This window comes from Lithobates pipiens, unplaced genomic scaffold, assembly GCF_037356315.1.
Source record: "Lithobates pipiens isolate NorthernLeopardFrog02 unplaced genomic scaffold, aLitPip1_a1.2 Scaffold_8, whole genome shotgun sequence".
Classification (NCBI taxonomy): Eukaryota; Metazoa; Chordata; class Amphibia; order Anura; family Ranidae; genus Lithobates; species Lithobates pipiens.
In genome coordinates, this window is record NW_027507903.1 from 560,837,318 (window position 1) to 560,853,491 (window position 16,174).

Consider the following 16,174-nt stretch of genomic DNA (forward strand, 5'->3'; position numbering starts at 1 on the left):
AGATCAGATGTTCCGACATACGTTGTTGCATTCTTGTTCTGGGTCACTCAAAAGCCAGACAACTATTAATTTAAATAATGACAACCCCGAAAGTCCTCTTTTAAGACCCACTCCAGGTTAAACCTAATTTTTGACCATTCCTTTCTCCCACCCCACCTATTCCACGTAGATATGCAGTTTTTTCCTCTATACTTTGTAAAGCCAGATATACTCAACAAAATTCGCCCTCCAGGTCCCACGCTGCACCTTGTTCCAGTTGGGGGGGGGGGGGGGGACTACTGATACCTCCCAGGATTACTGGTCCCCTGTCATGCCCCCACTGATGGAGCTGTCCTCTTCTGGATCTTGAGAGAACCCCGTCATTGGACTTCCAATAGGATGACACATAATCCAGCTCACCTTGATGCACAGTATGGAATAGATGCTCTAAGTCAGGCCCCATTGGGAAGAATGAGCAAATTCTATTCAGGTGAGTATATTCCTGTAAGAAAATGTACACCAAGAAAATGCTGATTTGACGTATGCAGATCAGATTTTCTTAATCACTGTGTTGTAATCTTGTTCTGGGTCACTCAAAAGCCAGAGACAGCCAGGCAACTAGTCATTTCAGTATTGACAACACCCATAGTTTTCTACATACGGGTCCCCTGTTTACAAAGGCAGACCACTGTTTTGCTTCTGTCCTGATTGTCCAATTACCCCGGGAGCAGGTTGCCGGCGGCACACATGCGTGCCCCAAACCCGGAAGTGCAGGATCACGCACAGGTATGTGATTCTGCATAGGAGAGCCTCCTTGCCACTACACACATATATATATATATATATATATACACACGCACACACACACACACACACACACACACACACACACACACACACACACACACACAGAGTGTATGGTCCGCAAGATGATAAAATTAAATCCCCAAAAGATACTTGGGAAAACGTTTACGCGTATGGTGTCTCTGCTCTAAAATAGGAAACTTGATTTTTATGCCTGTCTGTGGTGGACAACTCTTTTTTTATAGAGCCAGGAAAAAATAGTAGTGTGAGAGGCACAGTCATCACCTTTATACGTTTATCATTACATCAGATCAACTCTTTCAAATTGTAGAATAGGGAGTGTCCTTGTGGGAAGAACCCAACACATTTCAAAAATTCTTCATCGGGGGCTGGAGGTAGGATCTGTCCATAGAAAATATATACAATATAAGTACATCTATCAACCAGAAGAAACATATTTGTCTCCAGACTTGAGTCCGGTTAAAAAATCTGTTCTTCTGTATGCTAGTCTGATGGATGAAAACCGACGCTAGGGCAGCTATTGGCTACTGGCTGTGAACTTCCTGATTCTAGTCCAGTCGTACCTCATCACGGTCAAATCCGTCAGACTTTGATGTGATTATGTGTGGCCAAGTCCGTTTGTTCGGAAAGTCCATCAGGAAGACCGTCGGACCTAGTCTATTGGAAAGTCCGATCGTGTGTACATGACAATATACATACTTGTAAGTAAGTTATCTCTCCCATTGCCAGGAAAGTAGGTAAAAGTATTATACAATACATATAGTAATTTTACACATTTTCATAAAAAAAAAAAAAAATCCTATCTTTTTATTACAATGACATTCATTTAGAAAGTATTTTTTATTATTTATTTGGTTTAGTGCCTAAACAACCATGGCAGAGATAAAATAGGATGTCTGTAGTGTACACCATTTGTTCTCTTGTGATTATATATAGTGATACCCCCATGGGGGCTGCTGATATTGTTCATTACCTTTTGCCAGACTGATCCGCTCCCAATCCCCCATGCAATCATATGACACCAAACAGTCAGAATTACAGATTTATGTTGCTTTATTTAGGAATAAATCTGTTGGGGCTATTCAGTTAGCTACAGTGGGGCAAAAAAGTATTTAGTCAGCCACCAATTGTGCAAGTTCTCCCCCTTAAAAAGATGAGAGAGGCCTGTAATTGTCATCATAGGTATACCTCAACTATGAGAGACAAAATGTGGAAACAAATCCAGACAATCACATTGTCTGATTTTTGAAAGAATTTATTTGCAAATTATGGTGGAAAATAAGTATTTTGTCAATATCAAAAGTTCATCTCAATACTTTGTTATATATCCTTTGTTGGCAAAGAGATCAGAGATCTCACGTTTTCTGTAAGTCTACACAAGGTTTTCACACACTGTTGCTGGTATGTTGGCCCATTCCTCCATGCAGATCTTCTCTAGAGCAGTGATGTTTTGGGGCTGTCGCTGGGCAACACAGACTTTCAACTCCCTCCAAAGGTTTTCTATGGGGTTGAGATCTGGAGACTGGCTAGGCCACTCCAGGACCTTGAAATGCTTCTTATGAAGCCACTGATTCCTTGTCATGGCATGATCATTGTCATGCTGAAAGACCCAGCCACGTTTCATCTTCAATGCCCTTGCTGATGGGAGGAGGTTTGCACTCAAAATTTCATGATACATGGCCCCATTCATTCTTTCATGTACATGGATCAGTCATCGTGTTCCCTTTGCAGAGAAACAGCCCCAAAGCATGATGTTGCCACACCCATGCTTCACAGTAGATATGGTGTTCTTTGGTTGCAACTCCGCATTCTCTCTCGTCCAAACACGCCGAGTTGTGTTTCTACCAAACAGTCCTACTTTGGTTTCATCTGACCATATGACATTCTCCCAATCCTCTTCTGGATCATCCAAATGCTCTCTAGCAAACCTCAGATGGCCCAGACATGTACTGGCTTAAGCAGGGGGACACATCTGTCACTGCATATATATATTGTTATACAAGCAGTACACTCACTACTTTACATTGTAGCAAAGTGCAATTTCTTTAGTGTTGTCACATGAAAAAGAAATAATAAAATATTTACAAAAATGTGAGGGGTGCACGCAATTTTGTGAGATACTGTACATATAAAACTTATGTAGGAGGATTTGTTTTATCTCTGTGTATCATCTGAGGCTGTTCACTTCACCAGGCATTTGTGAGGTTTTACAGCCACTTTAACATAAAATGTCTAAGTGACGGTTCATACTGGGGTGGCTTCAAAGTCGCCCAGCTCTGAAGCTGTCCCATACAGCACAACTTTAGTGCGGCTTGCAAAGACTTCTGTAATAGAAGTCAATGCAAGTCGCTCTCAAGTTGTCCCTAAAGGTACAAGAATCTTTTTCTAAGTCAGAGTAACTTGAGTCACTCTGATTAGAATGGTTCCATTGCGCTGCATGGAGAATGAGGTCGCCTCAGTATGAACTGCTACTAAACCTTAAATTAAAGCCAAGATAGAGGCTAACTGTACCATCTATATTATTCTTGTGCAAATGGTCATCCTCACAAAAAAAGACATAAATCCTTTTTGCAGTTCAATAAATTCCAGGTGTGCTATAACCTATAAATCTACAAAACAGAGAACTCCCTGACTGGCAAACATCACAGTGAACCTGGAACACAGTGTGTTGCAGAACTTCCAGGTTCACTCTGATGATTTTTGCCACTGCCAGTCAACACAGTGTGTTGACACTAGAGTAGCGTTATAAGCGCTCGTCACTCAGTCACTTTACCCAGTTCGGTTCTTAGAGCAATTTTTTTCCTTTGTCACATGTAAAAATCTAAATTTTTGGCAATAAAATGATATAAATCCCCAGAACATTATATATTTTCTGAAAGCAGAGGCCCTGTAGAATAAAAAGGTAATAGTTGCAAAAAGATTTCCACCTGATATTTTCGCAACTGTTTAATAAACGCAAATGTTCTGGACAAAATATAATAAAATGAATTTCAGCGCAAAACAACACCGTATAATACCTATTTTTGGTTAAAATATAAAAGATGAGGTTGCATCGAGTAAATAGATACGTAGCATTCAATGTCTTAAAAATGCATGCGCTCGCGATATTGCCAAAAACTATGCGTTAACTAGGAGCTCTTGTGCTAGAATTATTGTTCTCATTCTGACACGGCAATATGTCACATTTGTGATGCGACCGCGGTTTACATACATGTGTGCACTCTGGGCTTGCGTTTGCACAGGTGTGTGGGGCAACTGAGGTTTTAGCATTTTTTTTCTTTATCTTATCTTAATATATTTTATTATCATTTTATTTTTTTACGTGATTGCTATCACCAGGGATTAATAAACCCCTATGTAATAGCATTGGGCAGGTGACAGGTACTCTTTATGGAAACATTATGGGTCCAATAGACCCCAATGTCTCCCCTGCCCTTCACACCATCTGGCCAAGCATAGATCAGCATCCCGGCTGTGTGAAAGTGATTGGCAGCTATGGAGCCAGTTGCCAAATCTACAAAACACACATAGCTTGATGGCTGCTACTGCAGCCCTTAGCTTGTGTTTAATGATTCACTCTTTAGACTTACATAATATGCCCAAAGAGCTGAACTGGTTACAGAAAATGGTACCTGCGCTCTATCAAGATTACACCTGTAACTAAAACCAAGCCAAGCCACCATTAGAGAAAGGAAAATCCTTGACAGTAACTACATTTCCCACTATGCTCATGCACTCTGCAGTGTAGTAGAGCATCATGGGAAATGTAGTTCCAAAACATCTGAAGTGCCAAGGTTCGCCATCATTGCCCTAGACACTTTTTAGTGTGTAAGTTCAAAATGGACAATCTTCAAAAACAAGCCATTCTCCGTCTCCAGTGCAAGAAAAGCTATAACAAATATAAAATGTTCCAGGTTCACTGTGATGTTGTTTGCCACTCAACACACATTAGAATAAGTACATTGCCAGACAAATGAAGCCAAGCCACCATTAGAGGAAGGAAAATCCTTGACAGAATAAATCGTAGATTAAAACCCTGTGAGTAAATCTTTATGGGATCACAAATACAATTATAGTAATATTACACATACAAGTAAGTGACATACAATACCAAAAAAAACAAACAAACACGTCATAGAGAGTGAATCGTGGTGAAGAATTGGTGGCAATGATGAGGTCAGGTCATGATGTGTGCGTGGTTTGTTTTTTTTTTGTTTTTTTTAGTGTGTATATATTTGTGATCCAATAAAGATAAGATTTATAAGGTTTTAAGCTTCAATTTACAATGTATTCTTTGAAGGATTTTCCTTCACCAATTGTGGCTTGGCTTCATTTGTCTGGAAATACACTTTTAGTATTTATTTGGTTGAGAATAAAATTAACCCCTGGACACTTTTTATGCTGCGTACACACGATCAAACAATCCGGTGGAAAAGTCCGCCGGACAATCCGCCCGTGTGTAGGCTCTGGTGGACTTTTTTTTACTCAAAAGTCCGGCGGACTAAGATTGGAGTTTTGCACATCAATCTGGCCGGACTCGCATTTCGGAGGACAGTACGGCCGTGTGTATGCCAGTCCTCCGTACTTTTGAAATTAACGGACTTTTCCCGCCCGGAGAAAAGTCCACTCATTTTGAGCACGGCTCCAGGTAGCCGGGACCAGCGAAGGAAGAGTCGCTGGCCCCGTCACCTGGTATGGACTGTAAAGGGAATCCCTACGTCCCCCCCAGGTCCATATCAGACCCTTATCCGAGCACACTACCCGGCCGGCCAGGAAAGGAGGTGGGGACGAGCGAGCGCCCCCTCCTGAGCCGTACCAGGCCGCGTGCCCTCAACATGGGGGGTGCCTTGGGGGGTCTTCTCACCGGACTCCTCCGCTATCTTCTGCCAGCTCTTTTACAAGCGGAGGAGCCCGGCTTTCTTCTTCGCCGACGCCCTCTTCTTTCGACTTCTGGGGTCTTGTCCCCCTCTTCGGTTCTTCTTGCCGGGCCACCGCGCCTCCTTCTAGCTCTTTTACAAGCGGTGGCACGGTCTTCTGTCACCGCTGCCGCTGTCTTCTGTTCTTCTCTTCTGGAGATGTTGCCTCATCGCTGTCTCCGGTCACTATGACAGGACACGCGGCGACTTATATAGGGACATCACCGAATGATGTCCCCGCCCATGATGATGTCACAGTCCCAGCATCCTCTAGTTGATCCACATGCTCTGGTTTGAGGGTGCTTGTTTTTGCAGTTATCACATCTCCTGCAGTGGACGCTTGTGCCCGGGCTACACAAGTATTGCTTTAACAACTAAGAGGAGGGGAAATATGAGCTCACGCCACCAGATCAAAGGGTCCTCAATGAGAGGCAGAGCTGGGGCTTCACAATATTTTTCCATTTCTTTTTCAGCCTTGGCATAGGGGGCCTTGGGTTGTATTGTATCTTCCGTGTCAGTGAAAAGACTGTCCCAGCAAAGATATGAACAGCGATGTGGCACTTATTCCAGAGTTCCTTTTCTCCTAGGCACTTCATCCACATTTGTCCTCCTATTAGATGTAATCTGTGTTTGAACAAAAGAATAGAAAATAAAATAAGAGCACACAGTGTGAACTACCTGCGATTCTGATGGGGTGAGGAGGTGCGAAGTGTGGTTTACAACAATGTACCCAGCAGTCCAACCATAATGTGCACACCGCTCAGGCAATTAATGGGCTGCTGACCGATGCAGGTGCTCATCCCGACTTGCTACCGTGAAAATGCGAATGAAGAAAAGAGAAAGGAGAATGGCCACACTCCACAACTAAGTCAAAGTCTTTGAAGCTCTTTATTGTCAGCATGCAGGCAAAACACAAGAACCTTGTTGAGGTGCTGTGTAAGTGTTAGTGTAAAATGATGCCTCTAAATTAAATACGATATCCGCCATCTGTTTTAGCCAGGCAGTCACGTGACCTCTGGCCACTCTCTTCCTCCATTCTAAACGGCTACAGTGGGAGGGCTGAGCGGGCTGGACAGCAGTATTTTAATGGTTAATGTTAAATGCTGGTTGCAGTAGTTCCTCTGTTCCCAATTATTTTGATTAGGTTACTGAAGAATTTCCCAAGAAAGAACTACCTTGTTCACAGATGAGGCCCCGTCCTGGGTGGAAGGCTAGAGCCTGGAAACACTGACAAATTTATAATCAGACCCACTTAGCAATTAGCATAAGCATAGCAAAGGTTCTGGTTCTCTTATTTACCAATGGGTTTAGTGCAACATCCTATTTGGGGATGGTAATTCTCATAACCATCCCAAAAGAGGGCTACACGTTATTCACTTGAAGTTCATTACAGAGAACAAAGGGGCATTCTTTACATCTGGAGGAAAAGAGCCACATATGTATACAGAAAGGCTTCTTCACCATAATAGCAGTGATGATTTGGAATAGATACTCTCAAGAACTAGTCCTGGGCTGCTCAGTATATTAAAACAAAAAAACTTGAAATGCATTCCTAAATGCACAAAATATATAAAAAAAAAAAAAAAAAAAACAGAGACCCCATCACAGCCATCCTTCACACCCAAAGATACAGAGACCCCTATAACGGTCACTCCCTCTTCCCAGACCCCCATCACACCAATCTCCACCCCATAAAAACACAGAGACCCATATTACAGCCATCCTCTTGAGATATAGAAACCCCCATTACAACAATGCCCCCTTCCCAAAAATAAACAAAACACAGAGACTCTCATCATAGGCATCCTCCCCAGAAATACAGATTCCCCCATCACAGCCATATATCCTTCCTATAGATACAGAGACCCCCATCACAGCCATCTTCCCCAGGGATACAGAGACCCCCAACCATACCCCCTCCCTCCGCAGGGATAGAGACCCCCCTTCCACGGTTCCACTGCAGACTAAGATAAAGACCCCCTTTGACTGCAGACTGAGACCCCCTTCCACCACGGAGACAGAGAGTGAGACCCCCCTTCCACAGTTCCAACACAGACTGAGACAGAGTCCCCCTTCCACCGCAGACTGAGACAAAGACCCCCTTCCACCGCAGAGACAGACAGTGAGACCCCCCTTCCACCGCAGAGACAGATCACAGAAACCCCGTTGTCTGTTTCTCAAACTAATGTTTTGGTAATGAATATGTAGCGCCGGTACTCCTAACGAGTATGCGCTATATGTTAAATTTAGTTTTTTTGCCCAAAACTGTAATGAGTTTTGGGGCTAATTGTGCTAAATTGTACTTTGGCATCAGTTTGGCTGGGCTGTATAGAAGTTCTGCCTGGTCATAGGTGGGGTTGTACACCTGTGGGAGGCTGGAGAACACAGTCTGGTTGGACACATTGGGTACCAATCAGTAGGAGTTTGTCTCAATGCATAATCCGGGAAGGGGTACTTAAGGTGCCAAAGTCACGTGGTTCGGGGTTCCGGTCCAGAAGTTGTTGCTGATTCCATGGTCCTGGTCCTCCTGACCAGCCCCCAGGGGCCCTCATGGCCTGGGGTGCGGATCCATCCATTTCTGAGCCTCTGAAACTGGCTAGTTCGAGGTGCAGTAACTGGAAGGAGGATTCTAAGGTGTTCTGGTGCCGTCTCGGGTTTTGGAAAGGCCCAGCAACTCTACATGCGACCAGGGGAGGACTCTTCGGTAAGAGAGTCACGCACAAGGCTGGCTGCTAAGTAAGAGCCTGGAAGCTGAGCTGCCATGGACATTGATTGAATCCACAATTCTTATGGTATCACCGGACCAGCTGAAAGATTCTGGTACAGTAAGAAAAGTTCCTACTTCTACTCTTCCAGTTGTAACTAAGTTTCCAACCAAGCCTGCGTGAGAGACTTTGAAAGCTAGAATTACCTGTTGGCTGCTAAACCCAAAACTTAAGGATTTATCCAATAGTTAAAGAGTCCAGTTGCGAGCGGCTGTTCCCTGGGCTGTGTACATAGAGAGAGACTTTTATTGGAGTCAACAGCTCCAAGCACCTGAGCTAAACTCTACCCTGATACCCTCTATAGACTAAAACACTTTCAGAAGACTAAAATGGGACAAAAACTAAAATGCCATTTTAGTCCTTAGACTAAAACTAAACAAAATTTGCTGCCAAAATTAATACTGGCTTCTTCAGGAGAGTGAGAGCGATAACACCAAATTTAACACACCCGCTCCCCATTCACACCTGCGACTAACACTAATGAATCACATGAGATCAGGGAGGGAAAATGGCTAATTGGGCCCAATCTAGACATTTTCACTTAGGGGTGTACTCACTTTTGTTGCCAGCAGTTTAGACATTAAATGGCTGTGTGTCAAGTTATTCTGAGGGGACAGAAAATTTACACTGTTATACAGGCTGTACACTTACTACTTTACATTGTAGCAAAGTGTAATTTCTTCAGTGTTGTCACAGGAAAAGATATAATAAAATATTTACAAAAATGTGAAGGGTGTACTCACTTTTGTGAGATACTGTACACAGACCCACATCACAGACCCCCCCCCCCCCCCCCATCAGAGATATCACCACTATTGAGAGAACAGAACACTAATTTGAATTTACAGTTAGTTAACTTATGGCTACCTGCTGTGCTCATAAAATACAGTAACTGTGAGGACAGGCGTCCGTCCATATACGGGATGCTCAGGGTTCCCATGGCTGCCTGCAAAACGGCAACACCGATGAACACCAGCATCTGGTGGGGATGTCAGTGCTGGGACTCGGGAGGCGAGGCTCCTTGGTCAAAGTGAGAAGGGTATAGGGCTTTTTATGCAGCTCCAGCATCAATCCACAACTGCTGCTTTTTCTCCCAGGTAAGGGAGGGTGCGGCGCAGCAGGATGACATCATTCCCCAATTGGTGCAGCCGTTTTCTGCATCAATGCAGAATTGGGAATAGCTACATTAGCATGCATCTATTCAAATATTAAATTCAACAGCCCTAATATACACACTCCTAAATCTTGTGGACAACCTTCCCAGAAGAGTTGAAACTGTTATAGCTGCAAAGGGTGGACCAACTCAATATTGAACCCTACGGACTAAGACTGGGATGCCATTAAAGTTAATTTGTAAAGGCAGGCATCCCAATACTTTTGGTGTGTGTATACAGTTGTGCTCATAAGTTTACATACCCTGATACCCAAAAAATGTATGGCAAAATGAATGCAGTATGTTATCCAAAAATACTGGAGGAAAATTTGCATTCACCAGCCAGGAAGCTGCGCATGGGACGTACTTGGACATTCCAACATGACAATGATCCAAAACACAAGGCCAAATCGACCGGCCATTGGCTACAGCATAATAAAGTGAAGGTTCTGGAGTGACCATCTCAGTCTCCTGACCTCAATATCATTGAGCCACTCTTGGGAGATCTGAAACGTGCAGTTCATGTAAAACTGAGAAGATAAAGAGCTTCATCCACAAAATACTTCAAGCTGCCATTGATGTTAAACGGGGGCAAAACACGGTATTAAGAACTGGGTTATGTAAACTTTTGATCAGGGTCATTTGTGTAGTTTGTTGTGATTATGATTTAAAAAGAGTAAACACAGTTGATTAATAATAAATGGCTTCAGCCAAACACTAACCATGAGTGAAAGAAAAGTTTGTGTGTCATCATTCATATTCTCTGAAAAATGGCCAAGAAATCATAAATTCTGCCAGGGTGTGTAAACTTATGTTGGCAGTGACAGCGACAGACCAAAACAGTGGAGAAGGGGAACCAACTCAGACAATACTGACAGTTTTAGCTCTGTGCGGTTTAAGAATTTTAGCAATAGTTCCTCATTATGAGTACACAGACTTTCTGTGGTATTTTTTATACTATCAGTTTATACTAAAGAAATTACCTGTTTGCCCACAGAAATCTTCTATCCCAAAAGGCTGTAAGATGGTTGAAAAATGGCATCAGGGGTAAGCTAAAAGAAAGTCTTTCTACTATACTTCTGTTAAATGTACATTTTAGCTTGGCCTTGGTGTCCGGGACGATTACTACCTGGCCTTTAAAGTAATCTAAAGACAAATCTTTTCCTTTCCATTTTGGATAGAGATGAGAATGGTTAAAGTCCTAATCTGGGCACCTGAAAAAAAAAAAAATAATACCCTTAACAGTTGTGCTTCACCGTACTGCAAGGGTTAAATGCTTGCTAAATCTAGAACACGTGTCAAACACGAATCCGTCTTGCCAGGCCATTTTATGTGGTCCTCGCTCCTCTCCTGTAGCTGCGGCACCCCCTTGTCTCCACCCCCACCTTTTCCTCAGCAGGCAGCAGCAAAGAGGACAGAATTCCTCCTACAGATCCTGCACTTATCCATGCAGCTGCAGCACCCCCTTGACTCCACCTCCCCTGGTCTCAGCATTCATCAGATTCTGGCAAGCAGACTTCAGCCCTCCTCTGGTCCTCTTCCAGACCCTGCGCTTGCTGCTTCCTAGCTTCTTCCGGGGGCAGGAGCACAAAGTGGGTGCATTGTGATGCAAGGGAGGATAGGGGGCTTCTGAGGGTGGGGGGCTCTTGACATCTGATGTTGGTGGGGGGGGGTACTCTGGACATCTGCTTATAATTATTATAATACAATTCTTTGCCAGTTGCAACCAATGGTATGTGACCCCCCTTTTCAGACTTGCATCATCTGCTACAGGAGTGTGAGTGGGCACCATGCCGGTCTCCTCCTGCCCTTCACAGCTAAAGTCTTAAAGTGGAAGTAAACTTCCATCACTAATTTTACCTAAAGGCTTACCTATAGGGAGTGTAAAATCTCCTAAACGTGCACTTCTTAGGAGATATTTACAGAACATGCAGCCAGTGACATCACTGGAGCATGTGCTCTGAAGGATTGCCCACCTGTGCCGTGAATGGTGGCTCTGGCCAGTCACAGAGCTGGTGTCCACGAACCCGGCAACAAGACGGGCTTTCAGGTAAGTTTCACATAATGTGCTAGTATGGGATGCATATTAGCACAATATGACATTACCTTGCAGGTACAACTACTTTAACTTATTACTAAAACCAGTAATAATCGAATGCTGAGACAATTATTTAATATCATAAAGAATAGATACATTTATAAAGTCTTACAGATACAACCGACCCTTTGAGGGCAACCATAATGCTGATGCAGGCCATGATGAAATGGAGTTTGACACCCCTGGTCTAGAGGGAGATGAATAAGGTGCAATACTTACCTTTTTCCGCATTCTGAAAGGCTTTCATCAAGCTGCAACTGGTCTCCTGAAGGCTCCTCTCTTTGGCACTCTGGGCAGAATTTTCATGTTGATCTCATTACAATGCAGAGACAAGTCTGGCATTATGTGTGAGGTTAGCGAGGGTTCACCCACAGCCTAGTGTGTCAGGCAGAAGAGGAGAATGGCAGAAGCCTACCAGTGTGAGGAATAAAGTCTGTGTAAGGCTGGGTTCACACTGATGCGAATTGGATGCAGCTTTCTTTGCATCCAATTTGCATGACAGGAGAGTGTGATGGTCTCGCAATGGAGCCGGTTCACACATATTTGGGCCGGCCAAGGTTCCACATTGGAACAGGGTCCTGTGCGTCTTTGGCTCTGTTTCAGGTGCACATTCAGGCAAAAATTTGGACCAGATTCGCACCTGAATTGGTCTACAGAGACGAACCGGACCCCCTGCTGTAACCCGTGGGTGCATCAGTGTGAACCCAGCCTTACAGAATATTTATCTAACCTGAACTGGCCATACATTGATGGAAAGTTAGTTCAGCAGGCACCAGACGAATTTGGCCTCTGCAGTTGAACAGAAGTCTAATTACCAATTGACTTCTTTTCAACAACCCTATCACATAAAAGCTGTTCAATCAGAAATGCAGGCAATAGGCTGTAGCACTGATCTGTGTATTTTTAAAAGCAGGTAAGTCTCTCCCCTGTCAGAAAACAATAGCACAGCAGGGAAGCTTTCCCATCCACACATTTGCGGTATTACATCCCATGCACTTTGAATAGGCTGCTTAACCACTTCCGGACCGGCCTACGCCGATATACATCAGCACTTTGAAGAGAGATATTGTTCTTATGGCAGCAGCTAGCTACCATGCTGGTATCCTCTTCAGTGAGTGGTCCGGTTTTAGATAGAAGTGATCTCTTCTGCAGATTCGCCACAAGATCACTTTTATCGGCGGCGGGAGAGGGACCACCCCCGCTGTTTACAGCTTTTTTTTTTTTTTTTTTTTTAATGACATTTAATTTTTTTTTTTATTGCATTTTAGTGTAAATATGAGATCTGAAGCCCTTTTGACCCCAGAGCTTATATTTAAGAGGTCCTGTCATGCTTTTTGCTATTACAAGCGATTCCTTGTCATAGGAATAAAAGTGACAAAAAAAAAAAAAAAGGTAAAAAAGGTAAAATAAATAAGAAAAGAAAAAAAAAGTTTAAACACACCCCGTCGAGCTCGCATGCAAAAGCGAACGCATGCGTGAGCAGCGCCCGCATAAGAAAAACGGTGTTCAAACCACACATATGAGGTATTGTCGCAATCGGTAGAGTGAGAGCAATATTAGCTCTAGAATTCCTCTGTAACTTAAAACATGCAACCTGTAGAATTTTTTAAATGTCGTCTATGGAGATTTTTAAGGGTAAAAGTTTGTTGCCATTCCACGAGCGGGCGCAATTTTGAAGCATTGAGTATCAGTTTACTCAGTGTGACAGAAAGTATTGCAACGACCACCATTTCATTCTCTAGGGTGTTGGGAAAAAATATATATAATGTTCGGGGGTTCTAAGTAATTTTCTAACAAAAAAAAATAAAAAAAACCCTTTTTTTAACTTGTAAACTTTTTTTTTTTTTTTTTTTTAAAGTCAGCAGCTACAAATACTGCAGCTGCTGACTTTTAAAATATGGACACTTACCTGTCCAGGGCGCCCATGATGTCGGCACCCGAAGCCGATCTGTCGCTCCGCTCTCGGGTGCTGCCGACGCCATCTTCGGTAAGGGAATCAGGAAATGAAACCTTGAGACTTCACTTCCCGATTTCCTATTGCGCATGCGCAAGTCGCGCTGCACAATCCAGATGGTCCCTGCTGTCTCTGGGACCCGTGTGTTTCCCAGCAGTAGGGGGGGGGGGAGAGGAGTAGGAGTCTATTCCTGGAAGTGGGTGCACATACCTGCATTGTATAGGTTTCTGCACCGCCCTCCCCCCTGAAAGGTGCCCAATGTGACACCGGGGGGGAGGTTCCGAAAAAGCGGAGGTTCCATTTTTGTGTGAACCTCCGCTTTAAGTGGCTAAGGTAACACTCCACATTGCACAAAAGAATCTGCACTGTCAGATGGTATTTTAGTGTAAATAGGCCTTAATATTGAAAGCAACTTTCTAAGGGTACCTTGTTGCTACTATTTCATGGAATAATAATTGTAGTGACCACAGAAAGATGTAATGCATGTTGGCACAGGCCAAAAACTGGATTTTTAAAAACAGCTTACCTGTAAAATATCTTTTCTTTTTCTTTGTACATTGTCAAGTACATCAGGGGACACAGAGCAATAGTAGTTAGTATGTGGGTTATAGGCCACCTTCAGGTGATGGACACTGGCACACCCTAAAATTAAAAAGTGCACTCCCTATATAACCCCTCTCATGGGTGTGAGCACCTCAATTTTGTAGCAAAGCAATACACGTGTATATCAAACAAGGGAGGGACCGCTGTGTCCCCTGATGTACTTCAAAGAAAAGGATTTTACAGGTAAGCTGTTTTTAAAAATCCTTTTTTCTTTTCATACATCAGGGGACACAGAGCCATAGTAGTTACTATGTGGGATGTCCCATAGCAATGCCAACTGAAGTGAGGGAGACACAACAATAGTAGGGCACCAAGAGACTAGAGGACTCATACTGCAGCCTGCAGTACACTGCGCCCAAAGGCGATATCCTCATGATCTTTTACATCTACTTGATAGAATCTAGTAAAATGTATGGATTGAAGACCAAGTTGCGGACTTGCAGATCTGAGCCATGGTGATGCACTGCCCAAGAAGCACTAACGGCCCTGGCGGAGTGCCTTTAAAATGAAAAAAAAAAAAGGAATTCTCTTCTTTTAAGCCAAAAGTTTGAACAATCACTTGACGAATCCACCTAGAAATCGCAAATTCCGATGCTGCCTGTCCTCTTTTAGGACAGTCAGGCAACACAAACAAAAAAACATCTGTTTTTATGCATCAGAGCGGTCACCTTTAAATGCACCTTGACCGTTCTCACCACAGCAAGAATGTAGTGACCCTTTCTTTCAAAGAATGAAATGAAAGTTCTGAAAAAAATGAAGGCAGAACAATATCTTGGTTTAATATGAAAAAAAATATGACACTACCTTCGGAAAGGGAAATTAGGATGAGGCCGCAACCCAACCTTATTCTTCAGAATAATCAAAAATGACTCTTTATAAGAAAGAGCAGCCAACCCCGATACTCTTCTTATGGAAACCAGGAAAATTATGCTTCTCATCAAGAGGACCAATGGAAAAACCCTGTTTTTGTAAAGTCGACAGGACTAACCTTAAGTCCTAAGGATTCAGGGGTAACCTAACTGGAGGAGGATTTAATCCACGTTTCCCCCTGAATAAGTTACGTACCAGAGAGTGAGAAGTGGTCGCTGAAAAAACACAGATAAGGCCCATTTCTAATCCCATCCGTGGGAATTCAAGGATCCTACCTATGACATATTTCCTGGGGTACCAACCCCTGGATTCACACCAGGAGACATATGCCTTCAAGACTCATTAGTATATGACACTGGAGACTGGCTTCCTAGCATAACCAAAGCAGAAACTACTGAAGCTGACAGCCCACGGTCTTATTTTAGAATGTGGGTCTCAATAGCCAAATCGTCACATTTAGGGTTTGTAAGGAAGGGTGGAATACCGGACCTTGCCAAAGACGGTCTGGCCACAGTGGTAGGCACCAAGGGTCGCCTACCACCATCTTTATGATTGCACCAAGAACTCCTGGGCCACCAGAATCACTTCCTTCCCTTTTTGCTTGCTCCTGTGAAGAAGGCGCAGAAGCAGAACAGGAGGGAAAGCATAGATCAGTGAAAAACTGATCCCATGGAAATAACAAGGCATCTGTTTTGCATACCATCAGATCCTTTGTCCTTGATACAAAGTTGTTGATCTTGTTGTTGAACCCGGAAGCCAATAGACCCACGTCCATAACTCCCCTTGGCATATTTACAAAATGATGCCAGGGAGAAGGAATCATTCTCCTGGAAAAAATAGTACTCAAGTAGTGCCGATGCCAATTCTCCATTCCTGGAATGAAATTGCCAATAGGCAAGGAATGTTGCTTTCTGCCCAAGACAGAAAAAAATTCCCCTCTTTCTGGGCCGCACGACTTCTCGTGCCCCCTTGGTGATTGAGATAAGCCACCGCAGTGGCATTGTTGGATTG